Below are 25,468 nucleotides of genomic sequence, written 5' to 3' on the forward strand. Positions count from 1 at the left end.
AAAAGAGGATGGATGAGGACATGAATATAGGCTCCCTTAAGATCCAGAGAGACCAGAAATGCCTAGGTTAGAAAAGGAGGAGGAAATAAAGATTGAAGGAACAACATCTGAAAGCAGGGGACCTTCAGAAAGGTGTTTAGCTGAGAAATGCCCAGAATTGCCCACCAGCTGCCCTACTTCTTGGGAACCAGGAGCATTCTTGAATAAAAAAATCTACTCGGGCAGGGGGCACAACCTGAATAGTGCCCTGGGCCAAAAGAGAACAAAGCACATCTGGAAAAAGAGGAAGCTGTTCTTGAGGAGGTTGATGGATGCCAAGAAAGGGAGGAAGAGATTTAAAACCATAAAATACCACTTGCGCATGATGGACATAACTCCCAAGAGTTTGTTGTGATCCTTAACCAATTTAGAAGGGATAAGGGAACCTGGCCGAGGGAAAAGGGAAGCAAATGTCAAACAGAACCTGGTTTGCCCTGAAAAGGAGGTTTATGAGAAACAGTGGCCTACATAGATTTTATCAGGAGGTACATGTCTAGAAAGTACAGTTGTGTGCACTTACCATAATTGTAGATGTTAGAGTGTATTCACTGTTGCAGTCATCACATTTGGGTTATCCCTTGGCTGGCCCAAATACCAGAGACGTAGTATTACTGCGTCGGCTGCTGTCGTGCGAGGACTGACGTCAGGTTGTCAGTAGTATAAAGCAAGGCAGACGACACCATTACATCAGTCTTTCTTGCCGTGGAGCCCGAAGCAGAAGAAATTCGCACAAGTGCCGGTCGGCCGCTACCCGAGTTTTCATGTACCGAACTGAAGTTGAAGTCTTCTAAAGCTAAGTATCCCGTTGGAGATCCTTTTTTCTTGCACTTACCGAGCCAAAGCCTTCCCCTCAGAATCAAGAAGGTCAGAAACAACCTGAGAAAGGAGGGCTAAAATATACCTGGTCATACAAGTCTGGTAGTTAATTAATAGCCCTAAAAGCCAGGTGGCAGTAGTATACACTTTTTTTACCCAACCTCTCCATAGCCTTACTGTCCTTATCTGAAGGAAGCTACTTAGTCAAGGGCAACACCTTGGAAGGTTTATCAGAGGAGACAGATACCACTGAAGGATCAGCAGAAGGGCATTTATATAGGAATGCACAATCATTAAGCACCTTGTAAAATCTGTCAGGCTTCTTAGGAGTTGAGGGCTGTGAATCAGGATATACAGAAGCTGATGACAAGGTATCCAGGAGGGCAGCAAGAAGTGAAGATACAGCAGAAGGCTTGGGAAACTCCATCTGCAGCAGCTCATAATACCTCTTCTGGATCTCAGAAACCTGAGAACAATCCAACTTAAAGAATTCAATCATATGGGAAATAGTGTCCCCAAAGGAGAGTTCTTTAAAGGGGAATCTGGACTGATAGAATCCTCTTCCTCAGACCCATAGTCCAAGGGGGAAGGGGTCTGAGAGATGTATGCTAAGGATTCTTCCTCAGAATCCAGATCCTCAGAGGAAACCCGCTCCCTAGGTCTCAACAGAAGTAGGGGACAAGGGAGGGGCAGGCACAGAGATGATATTAAAGCGTTAAACCCCTGAGTAAAATCCTGCCATTCTCTTTGGGGATCCTTAACTGCAGGGGAAATAGGTTTAGTTTTCCATTTCTTTTTCTATGGGAAGTCCACATGAAAAACCTTAAGAGGGTTGAACCCTTGTCACTTTTATCAAGGATCTCTTCCTGTACCAAGATCTGTGGAATCCCTCCTGGTCCCTTGGATATAAATCATCCACGGTTCCCCCCTCAATGTCTGCAGCAGACATTTGAAAAGCCTCTGAGGACGTGCGAGAAGTCACATCTATGCTGGCCTCTGATGGGGTTGTGGCAGAGGAATCCAAAACTCCAACCAGATGATCCTCCGGGCTTTCACCAAACTAAAATAGATTTCCAGGGGAGGATGGACAGCAGCCGTATCAGAACTGAGTATTTTTGTCTTTTTCTTGGCTGGCAGCAGACCCTCATGATGGGAAGTCTCTACTATAGCACCCTAAGCCAACAACTTAAGATGTCAATTTTCAAGGTAAATAGACAAGGAGGAGAGGCAATTACGTAGGGTCTTGGGGACAGATGTTTCCCTTTCTGGACATGTAAACCAACAACATTAAAATAAAGGAGAAGATAAGGAAGTACCCCAATGGGTAACCAGCACAGAAGGGTGTTCAGAACAATGTTCGATGATGGCATTCTGACTGGTGGCAAAGAAGTTTTGAAGTGCGTGTATTTGTATGTCACCTTTATGCCCTACGGCCTGCATGGGTAGAATATGTGTGACATACGACACCTGTAAAACATTAAAGGCTTTGGTATATGGCCAGATGTTAGGCTATCCTTGGCAGGAGACCCTTATATATGGAATACTGCAACAGTGATATGGAAGGACATCTTACAGTTACAGTGATTATCACCTCTGAGCCTGATACTCTACAGTACCAAAGTAGTACACATGCAAGTTCTTGAGAGGCCATACATGATATACACCGAGACAGCTACACCTGCAACTGGGCGGTATTGTCAATACCCCTACTCTGTTGTAACACTGATGGGGGGGGGACTACCCATGTGTACAGCCATCATCCATGTGAAGGTGTTATACCTACTGTTGCTCTAAGGCAGGGGAGACAAAGTACCCTGAACAGAAAACTGGATGAACATATGCAGGTATCTGGGATGTCAGCTGTATGTGCACAGCCCACACAGGCAAACACACTGCCTCCATGTACACTAACTGTGCCATACATCATATTATTTCTCCTGACTTTAGGGGAGTCACAGGCCCATCACAGGATGTGACAAAGTGCAGTTGTGTACACTTACCATAAATGTAGATGTTCGAGTGTATTCACTGTTGCAGTCATCACATTTGGATTATCTGCTTGCAGTAGCCCTCAGTCAGCCTGATTATCAAAGTCTTGGGCCCTGCGTCGGTTGCTGTCTCATCTTCCATGACATCAGGTAGTCAGGGGGTATAAAGCATGCAGCCGAGGCCATTACATCAGCTTTTCTTGCCCCAGATGTCAGGTGCCCCCATAATGGAAAGCAATTAGATACAAGATTACACCTCCAACAAAAAAGCAAATACACCAAAAAGCTTTAAGCATAATAAACAAGAACAGAGGTATAGTCAATAGAAGTCAGGAGGCTGGAGGGGGGGTAACCAAGATTGCAACAGTGAATACACTCGGACATCTACATTTATGGTAAGTGTACACAACTGTACTATGTTCTTCGTATTTCACTGTTGCAGTCATCACATTTGGGTAGATTCCCAAAGCTAAGGATGGGAGGAGGTAATTAGATAGCATTAGGACCAGCTATAAGGCCCTGCAAGACTGCAGTGGCAAAGCCAGCTCTGGATTTAGAAAAAAACTGGCAAGTGGTAATGCTTGGTGAAGGTATGTACAGAACTCCAGGTAGCAGCTTCTAGGATGTCCCTGGTAGGGACACCTCTGAGAAAGGCTGTAGTGGTAGATGCAGCCCTGGTGGATTGCGGTCTTATCCCCTGTGGGGTAGGTTTTCTATGGTGCTTATAGCAGAAATGAATGCAATGGCCCATCCACTTAGAAATGGTTTGCTTTGAAATGGCCTTCCCCTCTGCCCCTGTAGCAAATGCAACCAGCAGCTGTTCAGATTTCCTGAGAGATTTAGTCCTGTCCAAGTAAAATCTAAGTTGTAAGACATCTGCAGGTTCCACAGTCGAAGAAGCATCTCACGGCATACCGGACTCCGAATGGGTCTGAGTAGAGGCCTGCGAATCTGAAGTAGTGGGTATCAGGGGCTGTGAAAGCGGCAAACTGGCGACTAGCTTAGGAGAAGTGTCGTCGGCAGCTTTGGACCTATGCAATCTGTCGCTGTCTTTATCTTTGTGTTTTTTTGGAATGTCGGTAGTCGGGTAGCTTATCAAAGCCATTTCTGGATAACTGAACCAAGTACCAAAATATTTACATTCGTAAATAAACCAACGACGAATAGAAAGAGATTTGAATAAGGCACAAAACCGACAGCGAGGTACGTCATGGTCTAGGCCTAAGCAAGGAATGCAGTATGAATGAAAATCTTTATGAGGTATTTGCTTTCCACAAGAAATACAACTGTTAACTTTTACTGACATCGGTTTAGAGCAAGAAAAAGGATCCCCAACGGGGTACTTAGCTTAGTTGAAGACTTTGGATCTGAAACTCGAAAATGAAAATTTCAGGAGTTGGCTGACCAGCACTTGCGAACTGCTTTTGCTTCGGGCACCGCACTGCAAGAAAGACTGATGTAATGGTGTCGGCTGCATGGTTTATACCCCTGACTACCTGACATCATGGAAGATGAGACAGCAACCGACGCAGGACCCAAGACTTTGACAATCAGGCTGACTGAGGGCTACTGCAAGCAGATAACCCAAATGTGATGACTGCAACAGTGAAACACAAAGAACATCCATTGTTCACCACTCTCCCTTCCAGTTATGTACACTGATCCTATCAAGTAAATGTACCTGTGGCTACTGAATATCTGCCCTATACATAGTAGAGGGTAGTATGTGTAGGCTGCAACCCAAAGGCAAGCACAAACCTATAAAAGGACATCCAATAAGACATGACTGCAGTCACCTACTACTGTCCGCAGACATCCCCTTATGTCAGCTGGTGTGTATAGGCTATTCCATCCGCAACACAAACGTAGCTCAGGCCAGGCATAAGCACCCAGCTACATATATAGGAAGGGGAAAACCCATAATAGAAGAAAGGCAAAAGCTTTTACATCCCATAGAGATTTCTCGCCCAGACAAGATACATTTCTTGACAAAAAGTTGTAGAAATATTTTATTAGAAAATATCACAGCAAGTGCTTTTACCCTTATCGTCAGACTTTTTACAGTCGAAGTCCCAATCTTATTACAGTTTGAAGTACAATCTTAACTCATTCACTCCAACGGAGCCCAAGACATTTGCACTTTAACTTCCAATGGGCAGAGCCTAAACCTTTTGACAGAATCAAATTATGTTCTCACATTTCAAAAAATGTTCATGTTTATCTCTGGAACCATAGGGGTCATGAAAGCAGTATAAATGGCTAATCCTTCAGCACAAACTATTTTTTACAGTGGTAGTATTCTTTAGGTTCTAGGTCTTAAACTGAATTTTATAAGTCACAGGAAACAGTAACTATTACGTTTGTAATATTTTATAAAGATCTTACAATATCTCAGCAACCACTCAAGTTACACACATACTGTCACCAGCATTTTATTGATCTAGCTGACAGTTTTCATATGAGGCTAAGGAGTTCTATCTGTGTTACTTGGTTTTTGAGATATGTAGTAAAATGTGAAAATTATATCTATACAAGTTAATATAAAAACAGCAGTTAATCTCTCTTTACCTGCAATAGACAGAGGTGAAATATTAATGCAGTTGAGTCTGCCAGTGTGTAAGCTTTAAGATGAAATATTTTAAAACCTTGTACATAGCATGGCTCTGGAATTATTGATGCAAATATGACCAACTGCAGATGCACCTGGAGGCATCACTCAGATGTAATGAAGCAAAAGTGCTTACTGTGATTTTTTTTTCATAAAGCATTTTTATGGCTGTTTAGTTTTTTTTAATTTGTAATGCATCAGATGATTAATCTTGGTACTGTTCGTGGATTTGGAAGAAGTGTTTCTTGCAGAACCCACTGGATCCCTAGCCAACAAAGTGCAACGGCTCACTAATACTGAGTGCTTCTCACTTCCAACCTTACACTACTATTGCAGAGGTTTCAACATTTATCCCACCTTTTAAGTACTACAAAAGGTGTATTGACACATTAGTCAGAAAGTACCACCGTGAAGGAATGCTGATAAGGTAATTCTATGCCGGTCTCAGGACTTTGCTACTTTGGCCCCACCCCCAAAAGAAACGCAACTCACACTACTACATTCACAGCTACTGTGTCAGTACTCAGCATCCACATATTTTGTACTTTTAGTACTCCCACAGTATACTACAAAACTGCATATCATCATTGGCTGGAACAAGCACGGTCTTCGGCCTACACCTTGGAGTATGCTACCTGCATACTACACAAAGCTCAGAAAAGTGTTTTACAACTCCCACATCCCCTCCACGTTTACTCATATGGCAGTACACCCTACCCCTGTATGCAGTCCCCCACACAGCTGCACCATTGTTAATATTTACACCCATTACCTTACCCCCTACAGTATCAAACTGTCATGCATCTCCAACAACACAAGAAAAACAATAAATTAACAGCAAAAAATATTAAAGCACTACTCCCCTTTCAGTTGCCTCTTTCTGAGTGTGCATTCCTTGAAGGAATCACTATAAACCTACAAACCAGCTGCAGAAAGTACAGTTGTGTACACTTACCATAAATGTAGATGTTCGAGTGTATTCACTGTTGCAGTCATCACATTTTGGTTATCTGCTTGCAGTAGCCCTCAGTCAGCCTGATTATCAAAGTCTTGGGTCCTGCGTTGGTTGCTGTCTCATCTTCCATGACGTCAGGTATTCAGGGGTATAAAGCATGCAGCCGATGCCATTTTATCAGTTTTTCTTGCCCCAGATGTCAGATGCCCCATAATGGGAAGCAATTATATACAAAATTACACCTCTAATAAAAAGCAAATACACCAGAGAGCTTTAAGCATAGTAAACAAGAATAGAGGTAAAGACAATAGAAGTCAGGGGGCTGGAGAGAGGGTAACCAGGACTGCAACAGTGAATACACTCGAACATCTACATTTATGGTAAGTGTACACAACTGTAATATGTTCTTCACGTTTCACTGTTGCAGTCATCACATTTGGGTAGATTCCCAAAGCTAAGGATGGGAAGGAGGCAATTAGATAGCATTAGGACCACCTATAAGGCCCTGCAGGACTGCAGCGGCAAAGCCAGCTCTGGATTTAGAAAAAAAAAAAAATTGGCAAGCGGTAATGCTTGGTGAAGGTATGTACAGAACTCCAGGTAGTAGCTTCTAGGATGTCTTTGGTAGGGACACCTCTGAGAAAGGCTGAAGAGGTAGATGCATCCTTGGTTAAATGTGGTCTTATCCCCTGTGGGGTAGTGTTTTCCATGGTGCTTATAGCAGAAATTAATTTAATGGCAAAGCCACTTAGAAATGATTTGCTTTGAAATAGCTTTCCCCTCTGCCTCTGCAGCAAATGCAACCAGCAGCTGTTCAGATTTCCTGAGAGGTTTAGTCCTGTCCAAGTAAAATCTAAGTTGTCTGTGCATGTCCAAGGGGTGAAGTATTCATTCCTCTTTGTTCTGTGGATTACAAAAGAAAGTTGGCAAATGAATGGACTGATTAAGGGACACCCTTCTTGCTGAAGTGATGGCTAAAAGGAAAGCTGTTTTCCAAGAAAGGAATTTCAACTCTGCACTTGCAGCTGGGTCGAAGGGAGGTAGAGTGAGCTTTTTCCAATACAAAGTAAAGGTCCCAGGCTGGAGTAGGGGCTCTCCTGGGTGGTCTTAAATTTTTGGCCCTTCTGAGGAATTGCTTCAGCAGTGGATGAGAGAAGAGGGGTGGTTCTGTATTGTAATGAGCTGAAATGGCTGAGGCATGAATTTTGATGGAGGAAAAGGAAAGGCCCTTTTGAAGCATCTCAGTTAACCATTGACAAATTTGAGGTAAATTGTATGCTGCTGTGCCCATCCCATGAGTTTGGCTCCAGGAACAGAATATTTTCTATTTTTCAGTATAGGATTTTCTAGTAATAGGCCTCCTTGCCTCCAGATTGACATCCGTCACTGGCTTACTGAGGGATGGGAAAGTACAGTTGTGTACACTTACCATAAATGTAGATGTTCGAGTGTATTCACTGTTGCAATCATTACATTTGGGTAATCTGCTGACAGGTTGCCCTCAGTTGGCCTGAATAACAAAGTCTTGGGTCCTGCGTCGGTTGCTGTCTCCTCTTCCATGACGTCAGGTCGTCAGGGGTATAAAACATGCAGCCGACGCCATTTTAATCAGTTTTTCTTGCCCCAGATGTCAGGTGCCCCCCCAAATGGGGAGCAAAAATATATATAAACTGTAAATGCATAAATGCACCTTAGAAACATAAAATTTACCTTCAACTAAAAGCAAATACACCACAAAGGCTTTTGAGTATAGTGAAGGAAATCAGCATAAAATTTTCTAGTACTAGGCCTTCTGGCTTCCAAAATGACATCCATCACAGGTTTACTGAGAGATGTGGTTTGAATAATTAGTTGATTAGCCATGCTGCAAGATTCAGAGTTTGGAGCCAAGTGTACAGAATTTGATGGTTCTGCTGAGACAGTAAATGAGGTGTTTGAGGCAAGTACCACGGAGGAAGGTGTGACATATTCATTGGAAGCGGGCACCAGTGCTGGCGAGGCCAGTCCGGAGCAATTGGGATCATTTTTGTTTTTTCCTGTCTGACTTTTAGTAAGACCTTGGAGAGTACAGGCAGAGGGGGAAAGGCATAGACTGATAGGTTTTTCTAACTGAAGGATAGAGCATCCACTTTCCATGCTTTTTTGTGATGAGTTCTTGTGCAGAATTTGTTCAACTGATAGATCTATTTGCCTCTCCCCAAAACTATGTCTGGGCTCCCCCATTTCTGTGTTAACATGCTGAAGATTTGTGGATCCAGTCTCCATTCGTGCGGGTCCATAAGATTACTGCTTAGGTCGTCTGCCAGAGTATTTTGCTTTCCTGGCAGGAATTGAGCTTGAAGATGTATTTGGTAAGTCAAGGCTGTGTTCCACAAGGCCATGGCTAGTCTGCAAAGGGGGTAGGAATGGGTACCCCCCTGCTTGTTCATGTACCACATAACTGTGGTGTTGTCCGTCTTTATCAGTAGTTGCCCTGGATGAAGTAAGTCCTTGAAGGCTGTGAGAGCATTCAGAACAGCTAGCATTTCTTTCTGGTTGATATGCAGATGCATTTGGTTTGGGCTCCATTTGCCCTGAATGCATCCCCCCGCAAGGTGCCCCCCCCCCCCAAGCATAGTCTGATGCATCTGTAGTTAGGGTTTGGATGGCAGGGGATAGAGTGAATGACAGTCCCCTGTTTTGGTGACATGTCTCTGCCCACCAAAGAAACTCCTGTTGTAGGCGGGGAATGAGAGGAATCATTGTTTCCAGGCTGTGACAATGTTGACTCCATAAACTTTTTAGGTACCACTGAAGTTTCCTCATATGCAGTCTTGCATATGGAATTAGTAGAATGCAGGATGCCATGAACCCCAAAGCCTGCAGAATTTGTCTTGCAGATAACTGGGTTTTTGTTGCCATTTGTTTGAAGTATGCTGTCAATTGCATTTGTTTGTCTGGCGTGAGGTAAGCCATCTGGGCAGTTGTATTCAAGCTTGCACCCAGGAATGTAATTATTTGAGAGGGTACCAGTTGTGACTTCTTTTCGTTTATGGTGTACCCTAGGCATGCTAGAAAGTACAGTTGTGTACACTTACCATAAATGTAGATGTTCGAGTGTATTCACTGTTGCAGTCATTACATTTGGGTAATCCTGCTGGCAGGTCGCCCTCAGCTGGCCTGAATTCCAAAATCTTGGGTCCTGCGTCGGCTGCTGTCACCCCTTCCCTGATGTCTGGTCGTCAGGGGTATAAAAAAAGCAGCCGACGCCATTTTCTTCAGTTTTTCTTGCCCCAGATGTCAGGTGCCCCCAAAAAGTGTAGCCAAATTTTATACATCTATATTTAGAAATACACAGATATAAATTTTACCTTCATCTATAAGCAAGTACACCACATAAAGTACAGTTTTGTACCTACCATAAATGTAGATGTTCGAGTGTTCACCCTGCTGCAGTCATCACACTTGGGTTATCCTGTCATCAGGCGGTCCAGCAGTCAGCCAGAATTCCAAAGTCTTGGTCCGGCGTCGGTTGCTGCCGCCTCTTCCCTGACGTCAGTGCGCAAGGGGTATATATAATGCAACCGACGCCATTTTCTTCAGGTTTTTCTTGCCCCAAATGTCAGGTGCCCCCAAAAAGGTGGTCAGAAATTAGTACCAAATGGAGTAACCTCTGCACAAACTCAAAATCCCTTCAGCTATAAGCAAATACATCAGTAAGGTATTGAAGAGATTTAGCCAGTAGATCAGAGGGGATGGAGGGAGGGTAACCTGGACTGCAGCAGGGTGAACACTCGAACATCTACATTTATGGTAGGTACAAAACTGTACTATGTTCATCGTGTTACCCTGCTGCAGTCATCACACTTGGGTTGAATCCCAAAGCTAAGGAAGGGGGGAGGTATCAGAGAGGGTTAGTGGAGGCTATAAAGTAAAGGTGTGTACTGAACTCAAGTTGCAGCTTCTAAAATCTCCTTGGTTGGAATCCCCCTGAGAAAAGCTGTAGAAGTAGCTGTTGCCCTGGTAGAGTGGGACCTAATGGTAGCAGGGACTGGTTTCCCATGATGGGTATAGCAGAAACGTATGCAATGACCTATCCATTTAGAAATGGTTTGTTTTGATATAGCCTTCCCTTGAGAATCTGTAGCATAGGATACAAAGAGCTGGTCAGATTTTCTGAAAGCCTTAGTTTTGTCCAAGTAGTAACGAAGTTGCCTGTAAATGTCCAAGGAATGCAAGAGTCTCTCATCTTTGTTCTGTGGATTTGGGAAGAAGGTGGGTAAGTGGATGGTTTGATTTAAAGCCACACTGGAAACCACCTTAGGCATAAAGGAAGGATTAGTTCGTAGAGAAACTCTGTCTTGATGAAAAATGAGGAAAGGTTCCACTGCCATTAGTGCCTGTAGCTCTGCGACTCTTCTAGCTGAAGTTATTGCTAACAGCAGGGCAGTCTTCCATGATAGGAACTGAAGATCTGCAGAGAAAGCTGGTTCAAAGGGAGGTAGCGTTAGTTTTTCCATAACAAAATTGAGGTCCCATGTTGGTGTAGGAGCTCTCCTGGGTGGTCTAATGTTTTTTGCCCCTCTGAGGAACTGCCTTAGAAGAGGATGTGAAAATAAAGGTGGATCCGTGTTGTAGTGAGCTGAAATAGCTGAAGCATGGATTTTAATGGAGGAAAAAGAAAGTCCTTTGTGCAACATCTCAGCTAAATACTGTAGAATGTGAGGCATGTGAGGCTGAATTGTGTCTTGGCCTTTAGCTTGGTTCCAGGCACAAAACCTTTTCCATTTGTCCGAATAAGCCTTCCTGGTGCTTGGCCTCCTGGCTTCCAGAATAACATCCAGAACTGCTTGGGAAAGAGGAGCTGATTGGATGTTTAGTAGATTTGCCATGCAGCCAGATTTAAAGTTTTGAGCTGGCTGTGTAGAATCTGATTGTTTTGTTGTGTGAGCAAATGGGGGATTTGAGGCAATATCCATGGTGGGCTGTGGGCCATATTTCTCAATAGCAAGTATCAGTGCTGGCGTGGCCAGTCTGGGGCTATGAGAATCAGTCGTGGTCTCTCCTTTTTGACTTTCAGAAGAACCTTTGTGAGGAGAGGCAATGGAGGGAAGGCATACACTGTCAGGTTTTTCCAACTGAAAGACAGTGCGTCCACTTTCCAAGCTTGATGGTGAAATGTCCTTGTACAAAATTTTGTTAGTTGATAGTTTTGAGGACTGGCAAACAGGTCTATGTGTGGAAGGCCCCATTTTTGAGTTATTGCAAATATTTGTGGATCTAGTTTCCACTCGTGGGGATCCTTGATGTTTCTGCTGAGGTCGTCTGCCAATGTGTTCTTCTGTCCTGGCAGGAATTGAGCTTGTAACTGAACTTGGTAAGCCAGAGCTGTGTTCCATAAGATCATTGCTTGCCTGCATAGAGGGTAGGAATGTATACCCCCTTGTTTGTTTATGTACCACATTACTGTGGTGTTGTCCGTCTGTATTGCCAGTTGTCATGGATGTAATAGATCCTTGAGGGCTGTCAGAGCTTTCTGTACAGCTAGCATCTCTTTTTGATTTATGTGCAGATTTCTTTGATCTGCAGTCCATAGACCTTGAACGCATTGCCCTGCCATGTGTGCCCCCAGGCGTAATCTGAAGCATCTGTTGTGATAGTTTGCCTGGCTGGGGGCAAGGTGAAAGGCTGACCCTTGTTGAGGTGACATGCCTGTGACCACCATAGAAATTCCTGTTGTAGGCAGGGAATGAGAGATATCATTGTGTCCAAGCTGTGGCTGTGTTGAGACCATACGCTTTTTAGGTACCACTGTAATTTCCTCATATGCAGCTTTGCAAATGGTATTATTAGTATGCAAGATGCCATGAAGCCCAAGGCCTGCAGAATTTTTCTTGCAGTTAATTGGGTCTTTGTTGCCATTGTCTTGAAATATTGAGTCAGTTGTAGTTGCTTGTCTGGCGTAAGATAAGCCTTCTGGGCCGTTGTATTCAAGCTGGCACCCAGGAATGTCATTTTTGTGAGGGTACTAGTTTTGACTTCTTTTCGTTTACTGTGTACCCCAGGCAGTTTAGTAGATGCTTTACAAAGGCCAGATGATGTAAGAGAATGTCTTTGCTTTCTGCTTGGATGAGGCAGTCGTCCAGGTAAGGATATATTTGAATTCCTCTTTGTCTGCAGTATGCAATTACTGGTGCCAGGCATTTTGTGAAGACTCTGGGCGCAGTAGATAAGCCAAAGGGCAGTGCAGAGAATTGGTAATGGGTTGAACCTGCAAGGAAACGGAGGTATCTTCTGCAACTTTGTCTGATAGGGACATGCAGGTATGCCTCCTTGAGGTCCAACGTTACTAGCTATGCTTCCTTGCCCAACATGGGAAGTAGCTGCTGTAGTGTTAGCATCTTGAATTTGGGTACTTGTAAGTAAGTGTTTAGAATTGAAAGGTCCAGAATTGGTCTCCAGGCATTGTCCTTTCTGGCACTAGAAAGAGTCTTGAGTAAAATCCTTGGCCTTGCTCTCGAGTAGGTACCAGTTGAATGGCTCTCATGTCCATGAAATCTGTAATTTGCTTTTGTGCCTCTGTCTATTGATTTTGTGGCAGGATTGGCATTCCTCTTTTCATTGGCAAGGTGTGAAAGTGGAATCTGTATCCTCGTAAAATTATGTCTAGGACCCATTTGTCCTTTGTGACAATGTGCCAGTTGTCTGCAAAAAGTGCTAGTTTTCCCCCCAAGGGGGCTGCCAAGAGAGTATTGCTTGGCCAGATGAGGTGGAAGTCATTGAGTTTGCCTTCTGGTGGATTGGGACCTGTCTTCTCCTCCCTTCTGTGTTGTAGTGCCCCATTGGCGAGGTTTATACTGGGCTTGTGGTTGTCCTCTGCCCCTTGGGCATCTGTATTTACCCCTCTGTGGTCTGTCAGAAGCTGGAAAGGACCAGTTTTTTGTTGGCCAGTTTCTGCTGAAGCGAGGGGGTTGTACCTGTAGGAAATCTTTGACTGTCTGCATAGATTTTGCCTTATCCTCCATTTTCTTTAAAACTTCTTCTGCTTTAACTCCAAAAAGAACATCCTGCTGTAAGGGAGCATCTAGTAGTTTTGCTTTAACATGATCAGGCAAAGTTTGTTCCTTTAACCAAGCATGCCTACGTATAACAGACCCAGTGATAGCTGCTCTGCAGGAGGCCTCCAGAGAATCAAACCCACATTGTAAGGTATGTTTGCCCACCTGCTCAGTGGCGTGCAACAGATCCTGTACTTCTTTCAATTCAGATTGTTGAGGAAGAGTGGTTATTCTTTGCTTTAACTGAGAGATTAGAAATTGCTGATACTTAAGCATGTGAAATTGGCAATTCAGTGCCCTCATAGCTAGTGTGGCTGAGATGTAAACCTTTTTCCCCCACCTGTCTAGTGCTCTGGAATCCCTCTCAGAAGGTACTGGGTTTTTAGCCATAGAAGCCTTAGCCCCCTTGGGACCCTGGGAGATAGTCTCTGGATCAGCTACAGGGCTTTTGTAAAGAAATTTGTGGGAATCAATCAGGCACTCTATAGTATCTGTCAGGCTTAGCCGGAGCAGGAGGTAGAGAGTCTGGGTTGAAACTGGATTCTAAGTAAACATCATCCACAATGTCCAAAACTGGTGGGATGGCAAGTGGTCTGTGTTGGGGGAGTAAAAGAGCCTTTTCTTCGAGTCAGAGTAGTCCTGACCTTCCCAGTGAAAATGTTCCCTCATAGTGTGTAAAGTTTCCCCAAAGGAGTAGTCTTCAGGAGGAGAAGCTGAGGGAATAGAGTCCTCAGCATCAGAATCTTCATAAGGAGAAAAGGAGTAATCTTGGTCCTCAGAGGAGTCTGAAGAAATGGACACTTGTTCAGAGGATGCATAATCTTCCTCTTGTCTAGGCCTTTTGTCAGGAGGGGGCTGGGAACCCCTGATTAAAGAAATCAAATCTTCAGCCATTTTGAGCATCTGTTTCTTAGGCATGGGGCCTTGAACAGGAGACTAAACTGCAGTCCTTTTAGATTTAGTAGGAGTCTTCATCTTAGAAAACGTTTCAATGGTGAGGGTCGTCGGTCTGAAAACGCCTTCAGAAACCGATGGCGTTTCTGTAGCACCGACGTCCTTTGTAGCAATGTCGTCGGAAGGGCCTGAACTAAATGGCTGCATCGGCCTGATGCATTCCGCCAAAAATTCCGTAGCGGTCTCGGGTTCCAGATCTGCGGTAGTCAGGGGCTGCGTCGGAGCCTCACTGAGGACCGGAGAACCGGAGACCGGCTCAGCCGAGGCCTCGGAATCTGGCTTAGGCCTGGGCTGTCTGTCCTTATCCTTGCGTTTTTTGTGCACGCCGGTAGTCGGTTGCTCCGACGGCATGGTGTAGGTAAATTTCCTACCGAAGTAGTGTCGTGCGAAATCATAGCGTCTTTTAATAGTACGCTTATTAAACCTAGCACAAAACCGACAAGTACTGACGTCGTGGTCTGGGCCTAGGCAAGGTATGCAATAAGAATGAAAATCCTTATGAGGTATTTGCTTCCCACAAGAAATACAATTGTTAACTTTTTCTGACATCGGTCTGAGGCAAGAAAAGTTTCCCCAAAGGGGTACTTAGCTTTATAGAAGACTTCGGTCTGAAATTCGAATTCGAAAATCTCAGGAGTCGGCTGACTGGCACTTGCGAACTGCTTCTGCTTCGGGCACCGCGCGGCAAGAAAGACTGGAGAAAATGGCGTCGGTTGCATTATATATACCCCTGGCGCACTGACATCAGGGAAGAGGCGACAGCAACCGACGCCGGACCAAGACTTTGGAATTCTGGCCGACTGCGGGACCGCCTGACGACAGGAAAACCCAAGTGTGATGACTGCAGCAGGGTAACACGATGAACATGTAGTATAAATCAGAGAAGGAAAGATAAGATCCAAAAGAAAAAAGGGGGAAGGCGGGTGGGTAACCTGGACTGCAAACAGTGAATACACTCAAACATCTACATTTATGGTAAGTGTACACAACTGTACTATGTTCTTCGTGTTTCACTGTTGCAGCCATTACATTTGGGTAGATTCCCAAAGCTGTGGTTGGGAGGCTGAAACTAGACAGCAGTAGGAATGCCTATGAGGCCCTGCAGAACTGTAGTGGCAAAGCCTGCCCCGGATTTAGAGTAGAGTGGCAGATGATAATGCTTTGTAAAGGTGTGCACTGAACTCCAAGTAGCTGCCTCTAAAATGTCTGTGGTATGAGGCCTAATGCCCTTAGGCACTGGCTTGCCATGGTGTAAGTAGCAAAAACGAATGCAGTGGCCTAACCACTTAGATATAGTCTGCTTTGAGATAGGCTTTCCTTGTGATCCTGCAGCATATGCCACTAGTAATTGCTCTGTCTTCCTGAAAGCTTTGGTTCTGTCCAAGTAGAATCTAAGCTGTCTGTGTACGTCCAAAGAATGCAGAATTCTCTCCCCCTTGTTCTGTGGATTTGGGTAAAAGGTTGGCAGATGGATGGCTTGGTTAAGAGCCACACTGAACACTACTTTAGGCATAAATGTTGGGTTTGTCCTCAGGGAGACCCTGTTTGGATGAAAAATGATGAAAGGTTCCACAGCCATGAGTGCCTGTAGCTCTGAAACTCATCTTGCAGAAGAAATTTCTAAGAGCAGGGCTGTTTTCCAAGATAAAAACTTCATATCAGCAGTGGCAGCTGGCTCAAAAGGAGGCAGGGTGAGCTTTTCCAAGACACAGTTGAGGTCCCATGCAGGTATTGGTAGTCTCCTTGGGGGCCTTACATTTTTGGCTCCTCTGAGGTACTGCCTTAATAAAGGGTGAGAAAAAAGTGGTGGTGCTGTATTGTAATGAGCCGAAATGGCAGAGGCATGAATTTTTATTGATGAAAAAGATAAGCCTTTGTCCAGCATCTCAGTTAAGTATTGCAAAATCTGAGGAATATTTGGTACCGCTGGATCAGTTCCTTGTGCCTGGTTCCAGGCACAGAATCTCTTCCATTTTCCAGCATAAGACTTTCTAGTACTAGGCCTTCTGGCTTCCAGAATGACATCCATCACAGCTTTACTGAGAGATGTTTTTTGTGTGACTACATTATTCGCCATGCTGCCAAGTTTAATGTCCTGAGTTGGCTGTGCATGATCTGATTGTCTTGCTGGGACAGTAGTCGAGGTATTTGAGGTAAAGTCCAAGCTGGGCATAGAGATAAGTTTCTTAGTATTGGATACCAGTACTGGCGTGGCCAGTGTGGGGCAATTAGTATCATATTTGGTTTCTCCTGTCTGTCCTTTAGGAGCACCTTGGGGAGGAGAGGCAGTGGCGGAAAGGCATATACTGATAGGTTTTTCCAGCTGAAAGATAGGGCGTCCACTTTCCATGCTTGTCTGTGATAAGTCCTTGTGCAGAATCTTTTTAGTTGGTAACTGAGAGGGGAGGCAAATAGATCTATGTCCGGGCATCCCCATTTCCTTGTTATCATGCTGAAGACTTGTGGATCCAGCTTCCACTCGTGGGGATCCATGAGATTTCTGCTTAGTTCATTTGCCAGAGTATTTTCCTTTCCTGGCAGGAATTGTGCCTGCAGATGTACTTGGTAAGTCAAAGCTGTGTCCCACAAGGTCATGGCTAGTCTGCAAAGGGGGTAAGAATGTGTTCCCCCCTACTTGTCTATATACCACATGACCATGATGTTGTCTGTCTTTATCAGTAGTTGTCCCGGATGCAGTAGGTCCTTGAAAGCTGTCATGGCATTTTGAACAGCTAACATCTCTTTTTGATTGATATGTAGATGCATTTGGTTTGAGGACCATGTGCCCTGAATGCATCTTCCTGCCATGTGGGCTCCCCAGGCATAGTCTGATGCATCCGTTGTTAGTGTCTGCCTGGCTGGAGGTAATGTGAATGGCTGTCCCTTGTTCTGGTGACAAGCCTTCGCCCACCATCGAAACTCCTGTTGCAGGCAGAGAATGAGAGTAATGACTGTTTCCAGGCTGTGGCAATGTTGAGTCCAAACACTTTTTAGGTACCATTGAAGTTTCCTCATATGCAGTCTTGCATATGGAATTATTAGGATGCAGGATGCCATGAAGCCCAAAGCCTGCAGAATTTTTCTTGCAGATAACTGGGCCTTTGCTGCCAATATTTTGAAATAGGTAGTCAGTTGCCTTTGTTTGTCTGGCGTGAGATAAGACATCTGGGCAGTTGTATTCAAGCTTGCACCCAGGAATATTATCTCTTGTGAGGGTACTAGTTTTGATTTCTTTTTGTTGACTGTGTAGCCTAGGCATGTTAGAAGACTTTTCACAAACACCGGATTTTCACAAACACCGGATGTTGAAGAAGAATGTCCTTGTTCTCTGCTTGAATGAGACAGTCGTCCAAGTAAGGATATATTTGTATTCCTCTTTGTCTGCAGAATGCAATTACTGGTGCTAGGCACTTTGTAAAGACCCTGGGCGCAGTAGATAAGACAAAGGGCAGTGCAGAGAATTGGTAATGCATTGAACCAGCCTTGAATCTTAGGTATCTTCTGCATGACTGTGATTGGAAGATGCAGGTATGCCTCTTTTAGGTCTAAAGTCACAAGCCAAGCATTCTTGCCCAGCATGGGCAGAAGCTGCTGCAAAGTCAACATTTTGAATTTTGGAATATCCAGGAAAGTGTTCAAAATAGATAGGTCCAGTATCGGTCTCCAGGCCTTGTCCTTTCTGGGTACCAAGAAAGTACAGTTTTGTACCTACCATAAATGTAGATGTTTGAGTGTTCACCCTGCTGCAGTCATCACACTTACGTTATCCTGCCGTCAGCGCGTCCCCAATCGTCCCAATTACAAAGTCTTGGTCCGGCCGGTTGTTGTTGCTTCTTCCCTGACGTCAGTCAGGGTATATAAGGCATCCGATGCCATTTTCTTCAGTTTTTCTTGCCCCAGATGTCAGGTGCCCCAATAGGTAGGCTATATATATATATATATATATATATATATATATATATATATATATATATATATACATACACACACACACACACACACATATATATATATATATATATATATATATATATACACATATATATATATATGTATATATGTATATATATATATATATATATATATATATATACACACACACACATATATATATATATATACATATACACACATATATATATATATATATATATATATATATATATATATACACACATATGGCTATATAAAAATCAAACAAAACCCTTAGGCACAAGCAAATACACCACAGGGGTAGTATAGGATAAAGTGGTAGAGATAAGTTCAGCTAGTTTAGAGGGGATGGAGGGAGGGTAACCTGGACTGCAGCAGGGTGAACACTCGAACATCTACATTTATGGTAGGTACAAAACTGTACTATGTTCATCGTGTTACCCTGCTGCAGTCATCACACTTGGGTTGAATCCCAAAGCTAAGGATGGGAGGTGGAGTCAAACAGGGTTAGAAGAAGCTAGTAGGCCCTGCAAAACTGCAGTGGCCAAACCAGCTCTAGTCTTAGAGTATAGAAGTAAGTGATAGTGTTTGGTGAAGGTGTGCACTGAACTCCAAGTAGCAGCTTCCAGAATATCCTTGGTTGGCACTCCCCTGAGAAAGGCTGCTGATGTAGCTGTAGCCCTGGTGGAGTGGGACCTAATGTTAGCAGGTACTGGTTTCCCATGATGTGTGTAGCAGAAACGTATGCAATAGCTTTTCCTTGTGATCCTGTAGCATAGGCTACAAAAAGCTGGTCAGTTTTTCTGAAAGCCTTAGTTTTATCCAAGTAGTAACATAATTGCCTGTGAATGTCCAAAGAGTGCAGGAGTCTTTCTCCTTTGTTCTGGGGATTTGGGAAGAAGGTGAGCAAGTGAATGGTTTGGTTTAAGGCCACACTGGATACCACCTTTGGCATGAAGGAAGGATTAGTTCGTAGAGAAACTCTGTCTTGATGAAAAATGATGAAAGGTTCCACTGCCATTAGTGCCTGTAACTCTGAGACTCTTCTAGCTGAGGTTATTGCTAGTAGTAGGGCAGTTTTCCATGAGAGAAATTTTAAATCAGCTGAAAAAGCTGGTTCAAAGGGCGGCAGTGTAAACTTTTCCAGAACAAAGTTGAGATCCGAAGTAGGTGTTGGATCTCTCCTTGGCGGTCTTAAGTTCTTAGCCCCTCTGAGGAACTGTCTTAGGAGTGGATGTGAAAATAAAGGAGGATCCATGCTGTAATGAGCTGAAATTGCTGAGGCGTGGATCTTAATAGATGAAAAGGAAAGTCCTTTGTGTAACATCTCAGTTAAATATTGTAGAATCTGAGGGATGTTTGGATCAAGGGGGTTTAGGCCTTTAGCCTGGTTCCAGGTGCAAAATCTTTTCCATTTGTCTGAATAGGTTTTCCTGGTGCTGGGCCTCCTGGCCTCCAGAATGACATCCATAACAGCTATGGATAAAGGTATTGCCTGGTTGTTTAGGTAATTTGCCATGCAGCCAGGTTTAAAGTCTTGAGCTGGCTGTGTAGACTCTGATGGTCTCGCTGGGTGAGCAGGTGAGGAATTTGTGGCAAAATCCATGGTGGGCCGTGGGCCATGTTCCTTAAAATTGGGTACCAATGCTGGCGTGGCCAGTCTGGTGCAACGAGCATCATTTGTGGCCTGTCTAATGTTTTCCAACTGAATGAGAGGGCGTCCACTTTCCAAGCTAGTGGATGGAAAGTCCTTGTGCAAAATTTTTGAAGTTGGTGGTTGTGGGGGCTGGCAAACAGATCTATGTCTGGGCGTTCCCATTTTTGAACTATCATTGCAAATACTTGTGGATCTAGTTTCCATTCGTGTGGATCCATGATGTTTCTGCTTAGGTCATCTGCCAATGTGTTTTTCTTTCCTGGCAGGAATTGTGCTTGTAATTGTACCTGGTAAGACAATGCAGTGTTCCACAAGGTCATTGCTTGCCTGCATAGAGGGTAGGAATGTGTGCCTCCTTGCTTATGTACCACATAACTGTGGTATTGTCCGTCTTTATTAGTAGTTGTCCTGGGTGTAGAAGGTCCTTGAAAGCTGTTAGGGCGTTCTGCACTGCTAGCATTTCTTTTTGATTGATATGCAGGTGTCTCTGATTTGTAGTCCATTTGCCCTGAATGCACTGCCCTGCCATGTGTCCTCCCCAGGCATAGTCCGATGCATCTGTTGTCATAGTTTGCCTGACTGTGGGTAAGGTGTAAGGCTGACCCTTGTTGAGGTGACATGCCTGTGCCCACCACAGAAACTCCTGTTGAAGGCAGGGAATGAGTGGTATCATTGTTTCCAAGCTGTGGATGTGCTGAGTCCATACACTTTTCAGGTACCATTGTAATTTCCTCATATGCAGTTTTGCAAATGGTATTAGTAGTATGCAAGATGCCATGAATCTCAAGGCCTGCAGAATTTTTCTTGCAGGGAGTTGGGTCTTTGTTGCCATTATTTTGAAATATTGAAACAGCTGTTGTTGCTTGTCTGGCGTGAGATAAGCCATCTGGGCCGTTGTATTCAAGCTGGCACCCAGGAATATTACGTTTTGTGAGGGTACTAGTTTTGATTTCTTTTCGTTTACTGTGTACCCTAGGCAACTTAGAAGGTGTTTGACAAATGCCAGATGCTTTAAAAGAATGTCCTTGCTTTCTGCTTGAATAAGGCAGTCGTCCAGGTATGGGTATATTTGAATTCCTCTTTGTCTGCAGTATTGCAATTACTGGTGCCAGGCATTTTGTGAAGACCCTGGGCGCAGTAGATAAGCCAAAGGGCAGTGCAGAGAATTGATAATGCGTTGAACCTGCAATGAAGCGGAGGTATCTTCTGCAATTTTGTCTGATAGGGACATGCAGGTATGCCTCTTTGAGGTCCAAAGTGACTAGCCAAGCATTCTTGCCCAGCATGGGAAGAAGCTGCTGTAGTGTTAGCATCTTGAATTTTGGTACTTGCAGATAGGTGTTCAGAACTGAAAGATGCAGAATGGGTCTCCATGCTTTGTCCTTTCTTGGGACTAGGAAGAGTCTTGAGTAAAATCCTTGTCCTTGCTCCTGTGCAGGTACCTGTTGAATGGCTCTCATGTTCATGAGAGCTGTAATTTGTTTTTGTGCCTCTGCCCATTGATTTGGTGGCAGGTTTGGCATTCCTTTGATCCTTGGTAAGGAATGAAAGTGGAATCTGTATCCTTGAGAGATAATGTTTATAACCCATTTGTCTTTTGTGATGATGTGCCAGTTGTCTGCAAAAAATGCTAGTTTTCCTCCCAAGGGAGTTGCCAGGAGAGATTTGCTTGGTAGTTTGAGGATAGGAGTCATTGTGTTTGTCTTCTGCTAGCTTGGGGCCTGTCTTCTCCTCCTTTCTGGGTAGCAGAACCCCATTGGTGAGGTTTGTAAGGGCCCTGTGACTGGCCTCTGCCTCTTGGGCGTCTGTATTTGCCCCTCTGTGATCTGTCTGAAGCTGGAAAGGACCAGTTTTTTGTTGGTCAATTTCTGCTGAAACGAGGGGGTTGTACCTGCAAAAAATCCTTGACCGTTTGCATAGACTTTGCCTTATCCTCCATTTTCTTTAAAACCTCTTCTGCTTTAACACCAAATAATACATCCTGTTGTAAATTTTGCTTTAACATGATTAACGAGGGTTTGTTCTTTTAACCAAGCATGTCTACGTATGACAGAGCCAGTAACAGCTGCTCTACAGGAAGCTTCCAATGAATCAAATCCGCATTGTAAAGAATGTTTGCCCACCTGTTCAGCTGCATGCAACAGATCCTGCATTTCCTTGAATTCAGGCTGTTCTGAATGTGTGCTCATTTTTTGTTTTAACTGAGACATAAGGAATTGTTGATATTTCAACATGTGAAACTGGCAATTTAATGCTCTCATAGCCAGAGTTGCTGAGGTGTATATTTTCTTTCCCCATCTATCTAGGGCTCTGGAATCCCTTTCAGAGGGCACAGGATTTTTAGCCATAGAAGGGCTTTTATAAAGGAATTTGTGTGAGTCAGGTACTCTGTAGTATCTGTCTGGTTTGGCTGGAGCAGGAGGTAGAGAGTCCGGATTTAAACTAGACTCCAAATAAACATCATACCACAATTTCTAAAACAGGAGGTATAGCAAGAGGTCTGTGCTGGGGTAGTAAAAGGAACTCTCGGAGCCTTTTCTTAGAATCTGAGTAATCCTGGCCTTCCCAGTGGAAATGTTCCCTCATGGTATGTAAAGTTTCCCCAAAGGAGTAGTCTTCAGGGGGAGATGCTGAGGGAATAGAATCTTCAGCATCAGAATCCTCATAAGGTGGAAAAGTGTAATCCTGTTCCTCAGAAGAATCTGAGGAGAGAGAAAGCTGGTCAGAGGATGCATAATCCTCCTCTTGTCTTGGTCTTTTATCAGGAGGGGGATGGGAACCCCTGATAAGGGTAATCAAATCTTCAACCATCTTAAGCATCTGTTTCTTAGGCATGGGGCCTTGAACTGTAGACTGATGTACAGTTTTCTTTGGTTTTAAAGGAGTTTTAAGTTTAGCATAAGATTTAATGGTGAGTGTAGTTGGTCTGAAGACACCTTCTGCAACCGAAGGTGTTTCCGTTGCACTGGTGTCTAGTTCTGCTCCGGTGTCGGTAGATGGCTGCGTCGGCCTAGTAGACTCCGCTTGGGAATCCGCAGCTGTCTGGGGTTCCAGTTCTGCGGTCGTCAGGGGCTGTGTAGGCACCTCACTGAAAACCGGAGAACCGGCGACAGGCCCAACTGAGGTCTCGGTGTCTGGCTTATTCCTAGGTTGCCTGTCCTTATCCTTGCGTTTTTTATGAATGGCGGTCGTCGGCTGCTCCGACGGCATGATATAATTAAAGTTCCTACCAAAGTAATGCTGTGCAAAGTCAAAACGGTGTTTGATAGTTCGTTTATTAAACCTAGCGCAAAACCAACAACCTGTGACGTCGTGGTCTGGGCCTAGGCAAGGAATACAATAGGAGTGGAATTCCTTATGAGGTATTTGCTTCCCACAAGAAATGCAATTGTTAACTTTTTCTGACATCGGACTGAGGCAAGAAAATGTTCCCCAACGGGGTACTTAGCTTTAATGAAGACTTCGGACTGAAATTCAAATCGAAAATCTCAGGTGTCAGCCGACCGGCACTTGCGAACTGCTTCTGCTTCGGGCACCGCGCGGCAAGAAAAACTGAAGAAAATGGCGTTGGATGCCTCTTATATACCCCTGACACACTGAAATCAGGGAAGAAGCGACAGCAACCGACGCCAGACCAAGACTTTGGAATTCGGGCCGACTGCGGGACCGCCTGATGGCAGGATAACCCAAGTGTGATGACTGCAGCAGGGTAACACGATGAACATCAGTCTTGAATAAAATCCTTGTCCCTGTTCTTGCTATGGTACTTGTTGAATGGCCCCCATGTCCATGAGGGATGAGACTTGTTTTTGTGCCTCTGCCCATTGATTTTTTGGCAGATATGGCCAGCTGTTTGCCTTTGGTAGAAGTGGAACTTGTAGTCTTGTGACACTATGTTTAGAACCCACTTGTCCTGGGTTATGATGTGCCAGTTTTGAGCAAAAAGTGCTAATTTTCCCCCTAAGGGTGCTGCCAGAAAATAAGTGCTTGGTGCCGGCAGTGGGAAGTCATTGGGACCGTTTTCTGTAGGTTTGTGATCTATCTTCTCCAGCTTTGGAGGTTGAAGCACCCCATTGCTTGGGCCTATAAGGACCTTGCACCTTGGATCTGCCCCCAGGGCATCTGGGTCTGCCCCTTTGAGGTCTGTCTGACACAGGAAAGGACCAATTTTTTGTAGGCCAGTGTCTACTACACCTGGGTCGCTCTACCTGTAAATAATTTTTGACAGTTTGCATAGATTTAGCTTTGTCCTCCATTTTCTTTAACATCTCTTCTGCCTTAACACCAAACAAAGTATCATGCTGTAAAGGTGCATCCAGTAATTTAACTTTTAACATGATCACGCAGATTTTGTTCCTTTAACCAAGCATGCCTCCTAATTACAGAACCCGTAACTGCGGCCCTGCAGGAGGCCTCCAAAGAAGCAAAACCACATTGCAAAGTATGTTTTCCAACTTGTTCTGCTGCATACAATAAATCCTGCATTTCCTTGTTTTCTGCACATTCAGAATTTAATAACATTTTCTGTTTAAGCAATCCCATGACATGTTGCTGATACTTAAGCATATGAAATTGACAGTTTAAGGCCCTTATTGCCAAAGTTGCAGAGGTGTAAAACTTTTTTCCCCATCTATCCAGTGCCCTTGAATCTCTGTCAGAGGGGGCTGGGTTTTTTTCAGTGGAAGCCTTAACCCCCTTTGGACCCCGTGACATAGTTTCTGGGTCAGCAGTTTTAAAAAAGAAATTTGTGTGAGTCAGGAACCCTGTAATATCTGTCAGGCTTAACAGGAGCTGGGGGTAAGGAGTCAGGGGTCAGACTAGACTCCGAAAACACATCATCTACAATGTCTAACACAGGTGGAATGGCTACAGGCCTGTGTAGAGGTAGTAATAGAAAATCCCTGAGCCTCTTTTTAGATTTTGAAAAATCTTGGCTCTCCCAGTGGAAATGCTCCCTCATGGTGTGCAAGGTTTCCCCAAAGGAATAGTCCTCAGGAGGAGATGCTGAAGGTATAGATTCTTCAGCATCAAAATCCTCATGGGGGAAGAGAATATTCATGTTCAGAAGAGGAATCAGAAGAAATAGAAACCTGATCTGAAGATTCATAGTCAGTGTCTTGCCTAGGCCTCTTATCAGGAGGGGGATGGGAACCCCTGATCAAGGTAATCAAGTCTTTGGCCATTTTGAGCATCTGTTTTTTTGGGCATAGAGGACTGTCCACATGGCTCTTGAGTTTGTTTCCTTGCTTTAGAAGGTACTTTAGTCTTTGCCTTTGAAGATGAAGTCATTTTAATGTAAAGATGTTTAGGTCTGAATACACCATCAGAAGCCGGTACCTGCTCAGAGGCTCCGGACCCATCTGAGGGATTAGCGTCCGAGGCTCCAATACCTTGATTATCCAGCGGCATGGCTGACTCTACGTGGGAGTCGGTAGCGGCCTGTGACTCTAAAGTAGCGGGTGTCAGGGGCTGCGAAAGCGG

The 25,468-nt window shown here is 44.3% G+C and overlaps 1 protein-coding gene and 1 long non-coding RNA gene across 2 annotated transcripts in view; one reads left to right on the forward strand and one right to left on the reverse strand.

Annotated features, from left to right (window-relative positions):
* LOC122814941 (zinc finger protein 850-like) overlaps positions 1-25,468 on the reverse strand; it is a 476,075-nt gene that overhangs the window by 53,868 nt on the left and 396,739 nt on the right. The gene's annotated exons all lie outside the window — the stretch shown is intronic.
* LOC122815400 lies at positions 10,400-23,926 on the forward strand. The gene is made up of 3 exons (XR_006366952.1): positions 10,400-10,413; positions 21,045-21,050; positions 23,854-23,926. It is a non-coding gene; the product is annotated as an uncharacterized LOC122815400 (long non-coding RNA).

The sequence above is a fragment of the Protopterus annectens genome, chromosome 11.part0 (genome assembly GCF_019279795.1).
Source record: "Protopterus annectens isolate FY-2018-M chromosome 11.part0, PAN1.0, whole genome shotgun sequence".
Classification (NCBI taxonomy): domain Eukaryota; kingdom Metazoa; phylum Chordata; order Ceratodontiformes; family Protopteridae; genus Protopterus; species Protopterus annectens.